The 16,434-nt window shown below is 39.0% G+C and overlaps 1 long non-coding RNA gene across 4 annotated transcripts in view; it reads left to right on the forward strand.

Moving 5' to 3' along the window:
• The window catches only part of LOC115658770, a 40,451-nt gene that overhangs the window by 6,576 nt on the left and 17,441 nt on the right, over positions 1-16,434 (forward strand). For all 4 annotated transcript variants that reach the window (XR_004002383.1, XR_004002382.1, XR_004002381.1 and 1 more), the window contains exon 2: positions 1,437-1,485. This is a non-coding gene — a long non-coding RNA (uncharacterized LOC115658770). The remainder of the gene's footprint in view (positions 1-1,436; positions 1,486-16,434) is intronic.

Raw genomic sequence — 16,434 nt, forward strand, 5'->3', positions numbered from 1 at the left:
TAAGTCCATACCACCAAGGAAAAGTGTTAGAAGCCGCTTGAATGATGCTATTTTCTGAGAAGGATGAAGGGATCTTAAACTAGGTATCTAAGAGCAGAACTGATGGGAAAATGGCTTTTCACTTCTCCAAGGGCTAATTTTGCAAGCACTGAAGTTGGAAACAGCTACCAATAGGCAACTGATAATTAATATCTGCGAAGTGGCCGAGAAAATGGCTTTTCATTCCTTTGTATGCCCTTAATCCAAACGCTATTTTCGCCCTAAACAAATGGCTGCTGCTGTTACAGGTCTTGGAGGGTGGGATGGGAGAAAGGGCGAGGGGGAGAGGTATATTAGATGAATTTCATGTAAGGCTACGGGGTTCATACAGCCCTGCTGGATCGCTAATGCAACAGGAAACCCCAGGATAGACACAGCCTAATTAACAGTTTTCCATAGCTGAAGCGATTTTTTAAGAATCCCAGGGGATTAGACCAATATGTTCAGGTGTGAGGCCAGGAGGGCCTATAACGCCTCCCACTATAATCTTATAACCTCTTTACCTAATTCCTTAGATTGCAGATAGGAAGAGTCTGACCCTCGAGGTCGTAAAGAGCTTGGTTTCATTAACCCTTCCTGCTCCAGCACAGAACCAAGGTTAACTACGCTAATCTAAAGGATGTGTGTGTGTGTGTGTGTGTGAGAGAGAGAGACAGAGAGAGATGCTAGGGAAGAAAGGAGATTGCATTAGATGCAGTGTGGCTGCAAGGTTTAAGAACCCTTTTTTCCTTTTTTCTCTAATACGAAGGAAAATGGAAATGGAAAGAGAACTGTTTTGCCTGCTTATGTATACATATCATACAGCCACATGCATAACACTTATAAATATATGCACACTTTTGTAAAACAATATTTTTGATTGACTTCATTGCAGATGTTCTTTTTCAGTACTTTTAAAACATGGAGTAAATGAAAATATTCTAAAAATGTCAGATATTGCAAAAAGTATACTTACCAGCCCCCAAACCATCACTTTAGATTCCTCTCCATAGTCAAATTATAACTTTTAAAGAAGAAATTTAGAAATAATTCTCAAAGTATATTTGCCTGCCAGCACACCTGGCTGATATTTTAATAGATAGTTGTAGTGTATTGATTCAAGATGAATCACTGATGTTGAAAGTTAATAACTCTCAAATTGTATCTACATGCCTATATATGTATTTACACACACACACAATAACACTGTAGAAATTTGCATTTTTGCTTCACATTCTCTGTTCGTAAATCTTTTAACATGATATTGAGTTGTATCTTTGAACGCTGTCAAACTATTTTTAAAGCAATTCAATTGTTTGCAGGTTTCTATGTATTTCACACAATATTTGTCACGTTCAAATCTTCACCTATACATTTGAATTGTTTGTTTGTTTGCTTGCTTGTTTCCTTTTTCCCAGTATGAAGATAGAAATATGTTACCTACTGGGGCAGGTGGCAACATTTTTGGTGAGTATGTTTAAATATGATCTCTGCGTACATTTATTTTATTTTCAAATTAACAAGAAAACTGGAATAGCAAATAATCTGAATGGTAACTGTAATATGCTCCAGTCTATTTAACAAGCTCTGGTTTTAGAATATAACTATATTTTAACCCATCATTCTGATAAGCAAAAATAAAAAAAAGTGACCTCCCTCAATAATAGTAATCATTATCTTCTATTTTTTACTTGTCTTCCTTTCAACAGACATAATAATGAAGACTTTCTAGTGGCTTGTGATTTTTAAGAGACAAGTCCAAAAATTATTAGCAGAATCTTAGGCAGTTGAAAGTATGAAATCATATATATTTTAAATATTCAGCTTTAAAAATAACATTCTTATCAAATATAAAAATGAAAACTGAGCTACATTAATTTTTATTTATAAAAATTCTAAGGTTTTTTTAGGTTTTTGGGTTGTTTTTTTTTAAATTAGAAACAGATTATTCAGGGAAGCAGTTACTACATTCTAGGGCCTGCATTAGGCATTACATAAATAGAAATACAGCTATCAGAAATATCCAATAAGCCTAGACAGGAACAGACAGATGTACACACATAACCACAGCTGAACAACATAACATGAATTTAAGAGATTTTTTGATCAATTGCATATTTATAACCTCTTAATTAAAACTTCCCCTCCTCTTAAAGGCTGAAGCTTTCTTGGAAATATTTTAAATGCATATTTTAGACTCTGTGCTCTGAACTGAATTAAGATGAGCTATTTTACACAACAGTGAACTCTGTACTGAGTGTTTAAGAAACAACTGCCTATCAATCTAGGTATACATTTCTTCACATTTCCTCCCTTATTTTTGTAGACACTATTTAAAATGGTGCTAGTTTTCTATTTATAAGAAATGAATCAGTCTTATAAAAAATCCTATGTGTTTGAGATAAATTGGATAAGATTTTATCATGTTAAAGAATTAAACTAAACTGAAAATATTAAAGCAAGGGGATACCAGCAAACAGTGAAAAATGGCAGATGTGGCCTTTTGTGACAAGCTTGCCTTATACCAAGTGCCAGGAAGAACAAATTTTAAAAACTAGGACCAGTTTTAGGTTTTAGTAGGGAACAATTACATAAACTTTACTTCCAGCTACAATATTTAATTTGATTTAAGTATTATCTGATAATGAAATAACCCTATTTTGGATTTTAAATATATTGTTGCTTATAAAAATGTTATGGTTTCAATCGTATCCTAATCTTAGATATACTTAAGTATTCCACCTTCTTTGGACACAGACCAGGTAGCTGAAGTCAGTGGAGTTATTTCAGTCCCTATATTTACCCCTTTTTATATATTATCGTATATTTTGTTACTAAATCTAAGAAGTCTTGCTACAGAGAGGGAAAATAAATTCAGAAATCAAGTGAGATCATTTTCAATGCTAGCAATTTTTTGTTATGCAGAATACAGTTATTTACTTCAGCCATTCTTTACACTGATATTCAGCAAACATCTCTGATAGTGACTTGCAAATGTCATTTTGGCACATTTAAACCTTTTGAAGTTCTTCAACGAAAAATTAATTATTTTGACCGATACTGAGCAGTTAACCTTCCCTATGCATTTCAGGTCCAGTTGCAGTGCTTCATAGGGAGATGAAATTATTATCCTAAATAATGGAACCTGAGAACTGGGTTGCTTTAGAATGAGAAGGGATTCTTTTTTTTTTTTTTTTTTCAAAACACCCATAATAGTATGGCATGTCATACACCAATAAAACAGTTTTGATAACATTGCTCATGGGCTTCTCTACCACATAAAGTTTTCTTAATAATAAACAAGAAACTTTATCCCAGCTAAATTAAAATAGGGCAGATGTTGGCTATGGTTCAGATTATCCAGTCTTTCACCTCTTTGCCTTTGGCACAAAGGTGTCTGACTTTGTCTTCATACTATGTCTGTTTCTAACTCTAAGGTATTATTCCTTCCCTAGCTTTCTACTTTTATTTTATGTTATTTTACTGTCTAAAATTCAAAGTATTAATTCAATAACAAACATTCTACTTTTTGGATTGCTAGACCCAGTTAGTGAGGATAAAAGTAATGGATCTGTTAGCTTAAAAGAAAAGTAGGAGCAGTAGAAGCTGTTCTGGATTGGTGGCAGATAACTTTATATTATGATGATAGCGGCTTCAGTACAATTGGCTTCCAAGGCCTGAGACCTTTAAATTGTTCCCCTGCAGCATGTGTTCTAAAAGTTAAAAATGCAAAAGGTCCCATCACTAGAGATATTTAAAACTAGATTAGATAAAGCCAGAGGAAATATAGTTTAGTAGACAATCCTGAACAGACAGGGGTGGGGACTAGATTGTCAAACAAACCTTTGCCATCAACTGTTTGCAAATCAAGACTATTACTTTTCAATGCCAGTACAATGTTATGAAGAAAGGGTACAGTTTTGTCCATTTGAAATAACTAAGTTTAGGCTGATATAAGGCACAAATGGAGAGAGTTGCCAAAATTGATGTTTGGTATAGTTTTGCATGTTAGAGTTTATAAAGGCTTGGCACTATATGAAAAACTCTCAGTGCTTTGCAGCTGATGATGACTTGACACTCAGCTTAGTAAACAACTGTTGAAGGTTAATCAGGATTCTTTTCTGAACTGGATGTTTAGAAGCAGGAAAAGTGAAAGTTGTTTCTTCCCCGGCCCCCCTTCTCTTTTCCAAGGCATTGCTAACTTTTATGATTTTTTTCCTCCTCTTTTACTATCTGTCTTTGTGCCTCAGGGCCAGTGAAAGAACACTGCAGATTCTAGATTGCTTTCAGAGTTTGCCTTTGCTGATGATGGATTACCATGTCAATTTAAACGGCATAGGATTAATTTGTTTCAATGATTTCTCTTTAGGCTGAATGCCAGCCTTTTTTCTATCTCTCCCCTTGCTCTTCAGAATGATAATAATAATAAAACCTTTTAAACAAAACAAAACAAAACCCCCTATCCATATCCCACTTTAAAGAGACAATAATAGAAATAGACAAGTTAGGTGTAATGTTGCAACAGAGTTATAGGTTTGAGTGTTTTTATCTCATTCTAAAAGGCTGAAGCATACAGTCACTCACATTAAAATGAAATTGGATCCAACGTTTATTCAATAAATACTTGTCTTGTAGGTAATCCAGAGCAGAGTGCTTTTGACACATAAGGACTTAATTTGTCTTGGATAACAAGTTATTAATATGGCACATTTAAACTTGCCACCTACAATAAGGTCATTTAGATCTATAACATGACTCACAGGACGGTGTTGGAGAACTTCATAGAAGCGAGAAAGAAAGTCTGAGACTCTGTCCTAGTTCTGCTGCTACACATTTATTCATTTGACTTATTGTTTGGATTTTTTAAGGAGAAAGTTTGCTACACGATTTTTGTGGAAACTGAAGCAGCTACTCAGAGATCAATATGATACATCAATATTAGGAAAGTATCTCCAGCTTTTCTTTTAAAACATAACTGAAATGTTCATGTGGAGTAAGTGACTGGGTTTTTTGAAATGAATAATCTTAAAAGCTATGCTACTTCTGCTAACAAACTCATTGCAGGTTTGAAAGTGAAGCTAACGACATTCGGTTCTGAAGGGAAATTCACATACATTTTGCATATACTTTGTCCATGTGGTTTGCAAATTACTTTTCTTTTAGTAACAAGCATAATCCACCCATAAATGTTATTGCTCTAATTTGACTGTGCAATGTTTGTTCATGTATTAGCTGTACATGTAAAGAGAGGTGTGTTAGACGGTTGTGATCTGTACATAGCTGAGCACACATGGATGCTTTTGGGATTATATTGGATTTCAAAACCAAAGTGCTGTGCAATGAACTGTTTAAAAAATTGGTAACCTGGAAAAAGAATAAACTCAATTTCACTCCTTCCTCTCTCCAGGCCTAATAATGCCGGTAAGAGTTGCATTATGACAGATATATTTTGCCTTGTGGGCATGCTATACAGATGACACGTTTGCAGCCAGTATCTCTAGTTCCACAGTAACTGTGAACTGTATTATGCTGTTTTAAAAGTTAAAGTTTTTGGTTGCTCTCAACATAGTATATTTTGTTTCTATAAGAAATAAAATCTCCATTTAAGCTCTTTCTGGGAAAAAGGATATTACATATAAGTTGAAAAATGCAGGCAAGAAAGGCTAATTGAATGAAAAAAGAGAATTAGGTTAAAAATAGAGTGCAATCTAGTATCACATTTTCACTAGTGTAACCTGAAATGAAGGTGTCTCAAAGTCCCTAGTGATGCCAGAGTGTTTAGATGTTGGGCACAGATGGAGACACCTATTGAAATGTGTCTGAAGAAGATTAATAGGACTTGTCAGTGTTAGGAAAGCACTGCTTTGCTGTAAATTTCTACTAGCACAAGATGAATTACCGATGAATGCTCAGTTATCAACCCCATCACTATCATTCGACACTAAATCAAATTGAGCAGTTATCTACAATCAGAAAATTTCTTTTAAAAATAGGCATATACCTTTAGGCTGGAACTCTTTAATAAAAGCACCCTGTAAGACAATACTCTCTGTGTTTTGGGTGTCTCTTCACTAAAGGATATATTTTAAAGTTCTCACACAAAAGACTTCTTTTCAATAATGAACTCCAAGTGCAGTGTAAAATTGGGCTTGTCAAATAACAGAAGAAGTTATTCATAAAATATCGGCTTCATCATATAACATCTTTACTAAGGGCCTGATCCAAAATCTTCTAAAGTTAATGAGAGTCTTTCTATTAAGTTCAGTAGGCTTTGGATCAGGTCCTGTATCTCTGACACAAGGATTTTTTTTTCCTGGTGATAATACATAAGTTCCCCTACTTTGGAAGACCATATATCCTAACCACATTTTAATGCAGAATAGTGGTCAAGACTCAGAATATAATAAATAATAATAATAAGAATTAATAAGATAATTAATGATAATAAATAACGTATTTAGGAAATGGCAGTGTAATACAATGAAATGTGTGTTAAATGACTGAAAAGAATTTTGAGTAAGAATTTTTCCTTCCATTCTTTACTGAAGACTTGCTTAACTATAATGAAAATTTACCAGCAAAGGGACCAAATCTACTAGATCTGCCTTTACCATCCTGGTTATTATAATTAAATAAGATATTTTTGATTCAGTTCTGAAAAATTTCTTCCCTTTACTCAGGGATAGTAATAATTTTGCACAGCTGATTTATTCTAACATGTTTCTAAAAAAGTCAACTCCCCCGGCACCTTTTCATTATTATTATAGATAAGAAGAGTCACTTATGTTTAGGGTGGAATGCCAAGGAATTTCCCCTCATTTGACCTATGTTTCCAAGCAAGGGCATAATTCCCATTATGCAGAATCAGGACCTGGCTACGCAAATTTTAATAATCATCCAATAACTTCTCAGCCAAGGCATATATCCCTCTTTCCCCTGCCACCTTATCTTACCTGTAGTTTACATCGCCTTTTACTAAACATATTACAAGCTGCTTACAATGGGCTGCAGCTGGAAAGCCTTTGTGTTTCCCACCCCAGAGCCCCTTGCTGACCACCTACAAAATTAATTGGATAAGTAGTAATAGTGGTTTACTTGTTTATATTCAAGTTCTGATTTTCATGAACTTAAGGCCAGATCCGCAAGTGGTGTAAATTGGTGACTTTTAATGGAGTTAGTAGCTGATTTACAGCATCTGTTTCTTCTAATTAAACCCTCTAAAAATGATTCCCTGAAATTAGTTGGAGGGGAAGATCCTTTAAATATGTTGGTATTATGTAGAGTATCATTGCAATTTTTAACTTTTCAGCAGGAAACATGCAAGGAGAATATTAATAAAGTTCAGTGCAGTGAGAAGCTAGCTAGAGTGCAGCATTGGAGAATTATGAACTACTAAGCATAATCCATAAACTCCATTTGGTTACTATAATACGCCAATCTGTATTTATTACCAACCCACTCTGATGCTTATACAACTAAATTTGCTAGATTTATACACTCTAATGGTTCCACAATGGGAAAAACCTGTGTTCTTTATCTTTCTTTTCCTGTCCCAAATAACCCCTTCCATATACACTCTACGCTTTTCTAGACCTTGTCTGGGTTTAATCAAAGGCTGTGGGACAAAATGTGCATTATTAAGAAATATAAATATTTTCAGAAGCAATCAAAGGTTGAAAGATTGATTTGGCATGTAGATTGGATTTAATTCGAAGCAGCTTTGTTCTAATGAGGACTACTGGGATACAAAGACAGCAGCCGGTTATGGCCACCAGTTGGGAACTTTGATTCATTACAATAACCTGTCAAGAATTTCAGCTAATCGCTAGGTACTAAGAAACACCGTGCTGGGGTAGCTGGAGGTCTATTGTTTTCAACCTCTCCCTCCAGAGAACAGATTTACATTTCATATTATCTGTTTTACAGCAGTGACAATTATGTCTAATTTCTTGCTGCATATGGGGCCAAATCCTGCAGTCTCTTACTCAGGCAAAACTCCTGTTGATTTCAGTCTGAGTTTTGCCGAAGTATGGAAAGACTTGGCCGTCGATGAGAACTGAGTCAGTCATAAATCAGCACAACTACGTTTAATTAAATTGATCTGCCCCCTTTAACACTGTCTGAGGATCAGGCCTGGTTAGTTTAACAGTGACTTTCATAGCAACCTTTTGGGCCAAATTCTGCTACCCTTACTTACATAAGCAAATGGGACTATTCAAGGAGGAAGTTGCTACTCAATGTGAGTAAGAGTGGAGAGAGCTAGTTCTTTGTTGGCCTGGAAGCTTGTGTATTATTATTTTTGTCCCAACAGACATTAAACGCCATGCCTATAGGACAGGGGAAACTTAGAAACCCAGTAAAAATTGATAAGAACCATCATTAACAAATGTATTGCTTTCCCTTTAGACTTAAAAATATGTTAGGAAAACTCCTTTGGTGCACAGGGGTAATATGGCACAGGTACTATTCACTTGGGGAATGCAGGACTCTGACGGCTTTACTAAACGTAGTGCATACAGTTAGAATCACAATACATACAGGATCAAACACTGACTAGTTCTTTCCCCCACCATCACTTTGTCCATGCAGGCTGAGAAAGCTTGATTTCTCTGAACTGTTTCACCCATCCACAGCTGGAATTCCAAAGTGAAATGAAAATGGCTTTAAAATCAACACTACATGGGAGCCTGAGAGAACAAGTTATCCTTTGTTGTAGGGTATAGTATTATTTGCTGTAGGTTTTTGATATACATTCTAAATTAGGCCTGCAAAGGCATGCTTCATCTTTAATTCATCACTCTCAGCTGAAAGAGATTAGCAATGTCTAGCACGCACCCTTCGCATGGTGCTGACCTCATCAAGTATGGCCTGAAATTAATTAGCCTCATTCATTCCAAATGGAAAAGGATAATGGCCCGGCATTTTAGAAATGACCATCACAAATTATTTGCAGCATATTTAAAAGCCCCCTCTCTTTTAAAACTATGTAGATTAAAATTCTTTCCAGCACTTGCAATTCAGAGTTATCAACCCACCAGGAGCAGAAACAGCTCAGTCTTATTTGTGGAACTGGAAGTCACATGGTGTGTGTGTACGTGTTGTGTGGCTGTAAAAGAAAGAAGTTTGTCAGTGCCAGAACATCTGGAATTAATTTGATATTTCCAGGTGCTCTGGCATAGCTGGGCATCAAGCACATGATGTTTAAACATTCTTTTGCTGGATCATTTAAATCAATATGAAATCAGTATTCCTTTGCCATTCATACATGCAAAGTGCTAACACAAATTCCAGGTTGGCTTTAGAGTACTACATCATTCATTATCTAATTAGAAATCAGAGCAGACCCGAAACAGCATTCCTTTGAAGCATCCTGGGCAGCAGCTTGGGATACTTTGATTGTGTGACCTACATCATGTTGCACCCTCCAATAGTCTATGGGCTAGATTTTAAAGGTAGTTAGGTACCTAAAGATGGAGATAGGTACCCAAGTGTTTTTGAAAACCCCACTAGGTGCTTACCCTCAAATTTAGGTGCCTAAATACCTTTAAACATCTGGCTCTGTGTCCCTTTCCAGACTCTCCAATAGTATTTTAAACTATTGCTGCTGACTCTGTTTAATCACAGAAATATATGGTTTCCCCTCTAAGACTAGTTCCCACACCATCCACAGGGGATGGATCAAGACAGGCCAAGGTTCTGAATATTAAATTTGCTCTCTTACCTAGCCAAATATTTTATTAGGAGACTCAGGGCTCTGAGACTGGTTGTGTAAAACTGTTTTTTAGGGATAAGAGCTCGGTGCCCGTGATTTTAATAAGGCCTGGTCTAAATTTTATAATTCTTGCCACCCCCAGTAGCAGTAAGGAAAGAATAAATCCCTAAATGAAGAACTGGAAATAGCTAAATACTGATCTGATACATCAGATTGAACTATAAGTCCATTAATTTCAGTGTTCTGGCTCCAACAGTGTCCCGGGCATGACACACCAAAGGAAGGAGAATATTTTCATGATGCACAAGGCCAGTACTGGACATGGGGGGGAAAACACTTTGTGACATCTGCTATGGTCACCTAATGCCCCAAAACAAGAGATTTAATTACCGATCCTTTAGCACATATAATACAAATATTTGTCCTATAATGTTCCCACTGATGTCCCAGTGACTCCAAGATTGGGACCGTTATTGTTGGTCATAAATGAGCTCGTATATCGGCCAGCTGTACCCAGAATGAAACCACTCAGCTCCTTGAGCTTCCAAGTTAAGGTTAGCCCAGTAAAATAAAAATAGATATCAGAAACAGAAGAAGAAGAAATCAGACCGTAGGTATAAAGCTAGGGGAAACACAGGCTAGATTAAACTGTTATGTTAGCCTGTGTAGTGATTTAGTGTCAGGTTTTTTGTAGATTTTATCTCAGCTCAGAATTGTTTTCTCCTAAATTAAACAAAACGTTGAAGACACGAGAAGTGAATTGACCCAAAGGTGCACCAGTCTGGATTCCCCAGTCATCTCATCCCTAATCCACCGACTGCAACAATTTATCATTTTGAATATTAAAAGTTCCTCATATCTTTCATCTTTCCAAAGTTCATGTCACATCCTCTGAGCCGGACACTTGGCTTTTACTTTCCTTTTTGGTTTCTCTGTTAAGATCAAGAGACTTCTGATTGTGCAATGAGGTCAGCTTGAGTGGACCCAGGCACTCAAATGGAGTCCCAGAGACGGGAGAGATTTGATGATGAATTTTAGCAGACAGAATCCCTGCCCTCTGCAGGCACCTTCTCTCTTGCTGTCCCCTCTCCCAACTCTTCAGGGACCAAAAAGAAAATGGTGTTTTGTTTAGTTTTTATCATTTGCAGACATTTCATTGGCATCCAGTTATGTAATATAGCCCATGGGGGACAAGAGATCCAGCATAAAAATGATCTGGATACATGCTTTTAGGAATAAGTAAATTTCCAAATAAACCTATTTTTTCAATCCAGCCTTTACTATATTAGTACTGTAGATTAATATATGCTACATTCAGAGATTCAGATGTTTGATTTGTCATAATTAAGTATTGTCTTATTTCTTGCATAACAGTTAAACAAAAAGGCCTACTTGTGACACAAAACTATTTTCAAATAGGAGCGACCTACTAGTTTTTAAGTATCAGAGGGGTAGCCGTGTTAGTCTGGATCTGTAAAAGCAGCAAAGAATCCTGTGGCACCTTATAGACTAACAGACGTTTTGGAGCATGAGCTTTCGTGGGTGAATACCCACTTCCTCAGATACATGTAGTGGAAATATCCAGGGGCAGGTATATATATGCTAGCAAGCAAGCTAGAGATAATGAGGTCAGTTCAATCAGGGAGGATGAGGCCCTGTTCTAGCAGTTGAGGCGTGAAAACCAAGAGAGGAGAAACTGGTTCTGTAGTTGGCAAGCCATTCACAGTCTTTGTTCAATCCTGAGCTGATGGTGTCAAATTTGCAGATGAACTGAAGCTCAGCAGTTTCTCTTTGAAGTCTGGTCCTGAAGTTTTTTTGCTGCAGGATGGCCACCTTAAGGTCTGCTATAGTGTGGCCAGGGAGGTTGAAGTGCTCTCCTACAGGTTTCTGTATACTGCCATTCCTAATGTCTGATTTGTGTCCATTTATCCTTTTCCGTAGAGACTGTCCAGTTTGGCCGATGTACATAGCAGAGGGGCACTGCTGGCATATGATGGCATATATTACATTGGTGGATGTGCAGGTGAATGAACCAGTGATGGTGTGGCTGATCTGGTTAGGTCCTGTGATGGTGTCGCTGGTGTAGATATGTGGGCAGAGTTGGCATCGAGGTTTGTTGCATGGATTGGTTCCTGAGCTAGAGTTATTATGGTGCGGTGTGCAGTTACTGGTGAGAATATGTTTCAGGTTGGCAGGTTGTCTGTGGGCAAGGATTGGCCTGCCACCCAAGGCCTGTGAAAGTGTGGAACATTGTCCAGGATGGGTTGTAGATCCTTGATGATGCGTTGGAGGGGTTTTAGCTGGGGGCTGTATGTGATGGCCAGTGGAGTCCTGTTGGTTTCTTTCTTGGGTTTGTCTTGCAGTAGGAGGCTTCTGGGTACACGTCTGGCTCTGTTGATCTGTTTCCTTATTTCCTCGTGTGGGTACTGTAGTTTTGAGAATGCTTGGTGGAGATTTTGTAGGTGTTGGTCTCTGTCTGAGGGGTTAGAGCAGATGCGGTTGTACCTCAGTGCTTGGCTGTAGACAATGGATCGTGTGATGTGTCCGGGATGGAAGCTGGAGGCATGAAGGTAGGCATAGCGGTCAGTAGGTTTTCGATACAGGATGGTGTTAATGTGACCATCACTTATTTGCACCGTGGTGTCAAGAAAGTGGATCTCCTGTGTAGATTGGTCCAGGCTGAGGTTGATGGTGGGGTGGAAGCTGTTGAAATCGTGGTGGAATTTTTCCAGAGTCTCCTTCCCATGGGTCCAGATGATGAAGATGTCATCAATGTAGCGTAGGTAGAGAAGGGGCGTGAGTGGACGAAAGCTGAGGAAGCGTTGTTCCAGGTCGGCCATAAAGATATTGGCATATTGTGGGGCCATGCGGTTGCCCATAGCAGTGCCACTGATCTGGAGATATATATTGTCATCAAATTTGAAATAGTTGTGTGTGAGTATAAAGGCACAGAGCTCAGCAGCCAGTTGTGCTGTGGCATCATCAGGGATAGTGTTCTTGACAGCTTGTATTCCATCTGTGTGTGGGATGTTTGTGTAGAGAGTCTCTACATCCATGGTGGATAGGATGGTGTTTTCTGGGAGGTGACCAATGCATTGTAGTTTCCTCAGGAAATCAGTGGTGTCACGGAGATAGCTGGGAGTGTTGGTGGCATAGGGTCTGAGTAGAGAGTCCATATATCCAGACAGTCCTTCAGTGAGAGTGCCAATGCCCGAGATGATGGGGCGTCCAGGATTTCCAGGTTTTTGGATCTTGGGTAGTAGATAGAATAACCCCGGTCGGGGCTCTAGGGGTATGCTGATTTCTTCTGGTGTTAGTGTAGGGAGTGTCCTGAGTAGATGCTGTAGTTTCTTAGTGTATTCCTCAGTGGGATCTGAGGGAAGTGGCCTGTAGAATTTGGTATTGGAGAGTTGTCTGGCGGCCTCCTTTTGGTAGTCAGACCTGTTCATGCTGACAACGGCACCTCCTTTATCAACCTCTTTGATGATAATGTCAGGGTGGTTTCTGAGGCTGTAGATAGCATTGCGTTCTGCACGACTTAGGTAGTGAGGCAAGCGATGTAGTTGTTCCACGATTTCTGCCTGTGCACGCCGGCGGAAGCATTCAATGTATAGGTCCAGACTGTCATTTCGACCCTCAGGAGGAGTCCATGTGGAGCTCTTCTTCTTGTGCTGTTGGTGGGAGGGCACCTGTGTATCAGTGCACTGTTCGGGGTTGTCCTGGAAGTATTCTTTGAATCGGAGACGGCGAAAGTAGGCTTCCAGATCGCCACAGAACTGTATCATGTTGGTGGGAGTGGCAGGACAGAAAGAGAGTCCCTGAGATAGGACAGACTTTTCTTCTGGGCTGAGTGTGTAGTTGGATAGATTGACAATATTGCTGGGTGGGTTAGGGGTACTACGATTGTGGCCCCATGTGGCAGGTAGGAGTTTAGACAGCTTACAGTTCTTTTTCCTTTGTAGAGAGGTGAAGTGAGTAATGTAGATCTCCTGTCTTATTCTAGTGAAGTCCGTTTGTGTAGAAGTTTGGTTATTAATGAGAATCTCCAGGTTAGAGAGCTCTTTTTTGATGTTTTCCTGTTTGCTGTATAGGATGCTGATCAGGTGGTTCCTCAGTTTTTTTGATAGAGTGTGGCATAATCTCTCATTGTGGTCTGTGTAGTATGTAGATAGCAGTGGAATTTTTACCTTTAGTCCATTTGGTATGATGTCCATCTGTTTGCATTTGGAAAGGAAGATGATATCTGTCTGTATTTGTGCAAGTTTCTTCATGAGGTTTCACAGGCCTTGAGTGGCAGGCCAGTCCTTGCCCACAGACAACCTGCCAACCTGAAACATATTCTCACCAGTAACTGCACACCGCACCATAATAACTCTAGCTCAGGAACCAATCCATGCAACAAACCTCGATGCCAACTCTGCCCACATATCTACACCAGCGACACCATCACAGGACCTAACCAGATCAGCCACACCATCACTGGTTCACTCACCTGCACATCCACCAATGTAATATACGCCATCATATGCCAGCAATGCCCCTCTGCTATGTACATCGGCCAAACTGGACAGTCTCTACGGAAAAGGATAAATGGACACAAATCAGACATTAGGAATGGCAGTATACAGAAACCTGTAGGAGAGCACTTCAACCTCCCTGGCCACACTATAGCAGACCTTAAGGTGGCCATCCTGCAGCAAAAAAACTTCAGGACCAGACTTCAAAGAGAAACTTCTGAGCTTCAGTTCATCTGCAAATTTGACACCATCAGCTCAGGATTGAACAAAGACTGTGAATGGCTTGCCAACTACAGAACCAGTTTCTCCTCTCTTGGTTTTCATGCCACAACTGCTAGAACAGGGCCTCATCCTCCCTGATTGAACTGACCTCGTTATCTCTAGCTTGCTTGCTAGCATATATATACCTGCCCCTGGATATTTCCACTACATGTATCTGAGGAAGTGGGTATTCACCCATGAAAGCTCATGCTCCAAAACGTCTGTTAGTCTATAAGGTGCCACAGGATTCTTTGCTGCTACTAGTTTTTGATTCCAATCATTTAAGATACAAGTTAGCCAGTGATTTTAGAAAACTAACTCATGATGGTTATTACAATGGATGGCCCAAGTTATCTCTGGTGTAATGCTACAGATGACAATGGAAGTGCACTACAGATAAATTTCACTTGTTCTTTTTAATATAGACATCTTGTAATAATCAGATTATTTTTAAATAATACTATAGGATTACCCAGCTGGATTCAAAAAAAAAGTTTTGCATATACACAGATCATTTGATTCACAAATACAGGAAAACTCAACAACTGTTTTACGTGGATAGCAACATTAGACTATAATTTAGAACAGTAGGAAAGGAAGAAACCTCCCTCATCCCCATCACACACAAATTCTGCAGTTAGGCAGAATGTAATTACCAACACTGGAATTTGGCCACAACACTATGAGTACACCAAGCAAATTTTTGCCCATTAAAGCAACAATTTACTCACTTTCAATAACAGCATTCATGAGGCATTGCAACAGATGGCTTATATCAGTGGGCAACCTTATGTATGCCTGCTGGCTGCCCTATTCTAGGCTCAATGTTGTGAGTTCAAGATGGAGGATCATCCTAAACTCTGAATGCTCTTTTGTGGGTTTAAGTCAGATCTTTAGCCTAAGCAAGGATTTAGGGGAATTTTTTTTTTATACTGTATCAGGATTAGAGAGTTATTTGTACTCTTGTTACAAGTCCCTAAAACAAAGCTTAACAGGGGCATTTTTAAAAGTACAAAGAGCAGTTAGGCATCCAAATCCCGATGAAAGTTAGTGAGAGTTTGGTGCCTAATGACCATGAGTTTGGAAATCTCCCTTTAGGGTGATGTAGTGCTATGCCAGGCCTTTTTGGGCTTTGTCTCAGGGCCTGTTTGTACTTGGCACTAGAATCAGTGACGTGCTGTGGGTTCTCTTTCGTCACTTGTGCCATTACTGAGCCACTCATATCTAGCAAGCATGCACACTGACACAGAAAATACGTTGATTAAGAGTAGCCGTTGTGTGAAGCAGCCCTTTACCACACTTAATTTTCTTTTATTTTCTTAACTATTACTCCTTGGGAGTAATTACCAACATTTCTGTCAGTGACAGTGCTGGAAGACCACAGCCAGTACTTAGGGTGACCAGATGTCCCGATTTTATAGGGACAGTCCTGATTTTTGAGTCTTTTTCTTATATAGGCTCTTATTACCTTCCACCCCCTGTCCTGATTTTTCACATTTGCTGTCTGGTCACCCTACCAGTACTTCTGGCTCCTCTGGCTCTTTTCTATCCTGAAACTAGACAAACTAATTCGAATGCTTCTAAGTTAATATGGGCTGAATTTTGCCCATGAAGTCAAAGGGACAGATCCCTGGCCTACCCTAAGTTCTCCTTTGCACTTCTCCAGCACAAGCCCAGAGACAAGCTGCGCCAATAGGCAGTTAGGGGTTCCCTTGATGTAGGAGAATCCCTCTGCTTTATGAAGCTGGTTTAGCAGTCTTTACATCACCTGTTCCCCTACCATAGAATGGGAGTGTTGAGGTTTGGGCTGGTGATGAGAAGGGACTGTGACAGGGACTGGCGGGTGTGGGGCCAGGACATACAAGGCCAAAGGAACTATCATTCCAGCTACTGCTATAACTTGTGCCAGGTGATGATTCACCTCCT

Source organism: Gopherus evgoodei, chromosome 10 (genome assembly GCF_007399415.2).
Source record: "Gopherus evgoodei ecotype Sinaloan lineage chromosome 10, rGopEvg1_v1.p, whole genome shotgun sequence".
Taxonomy (NCBI): domain Eukaryota; kingdom Metazoa; phylum Chordata; order Testudines; family Testudinidae; genus Gopherus; species Gopherus evgoodei.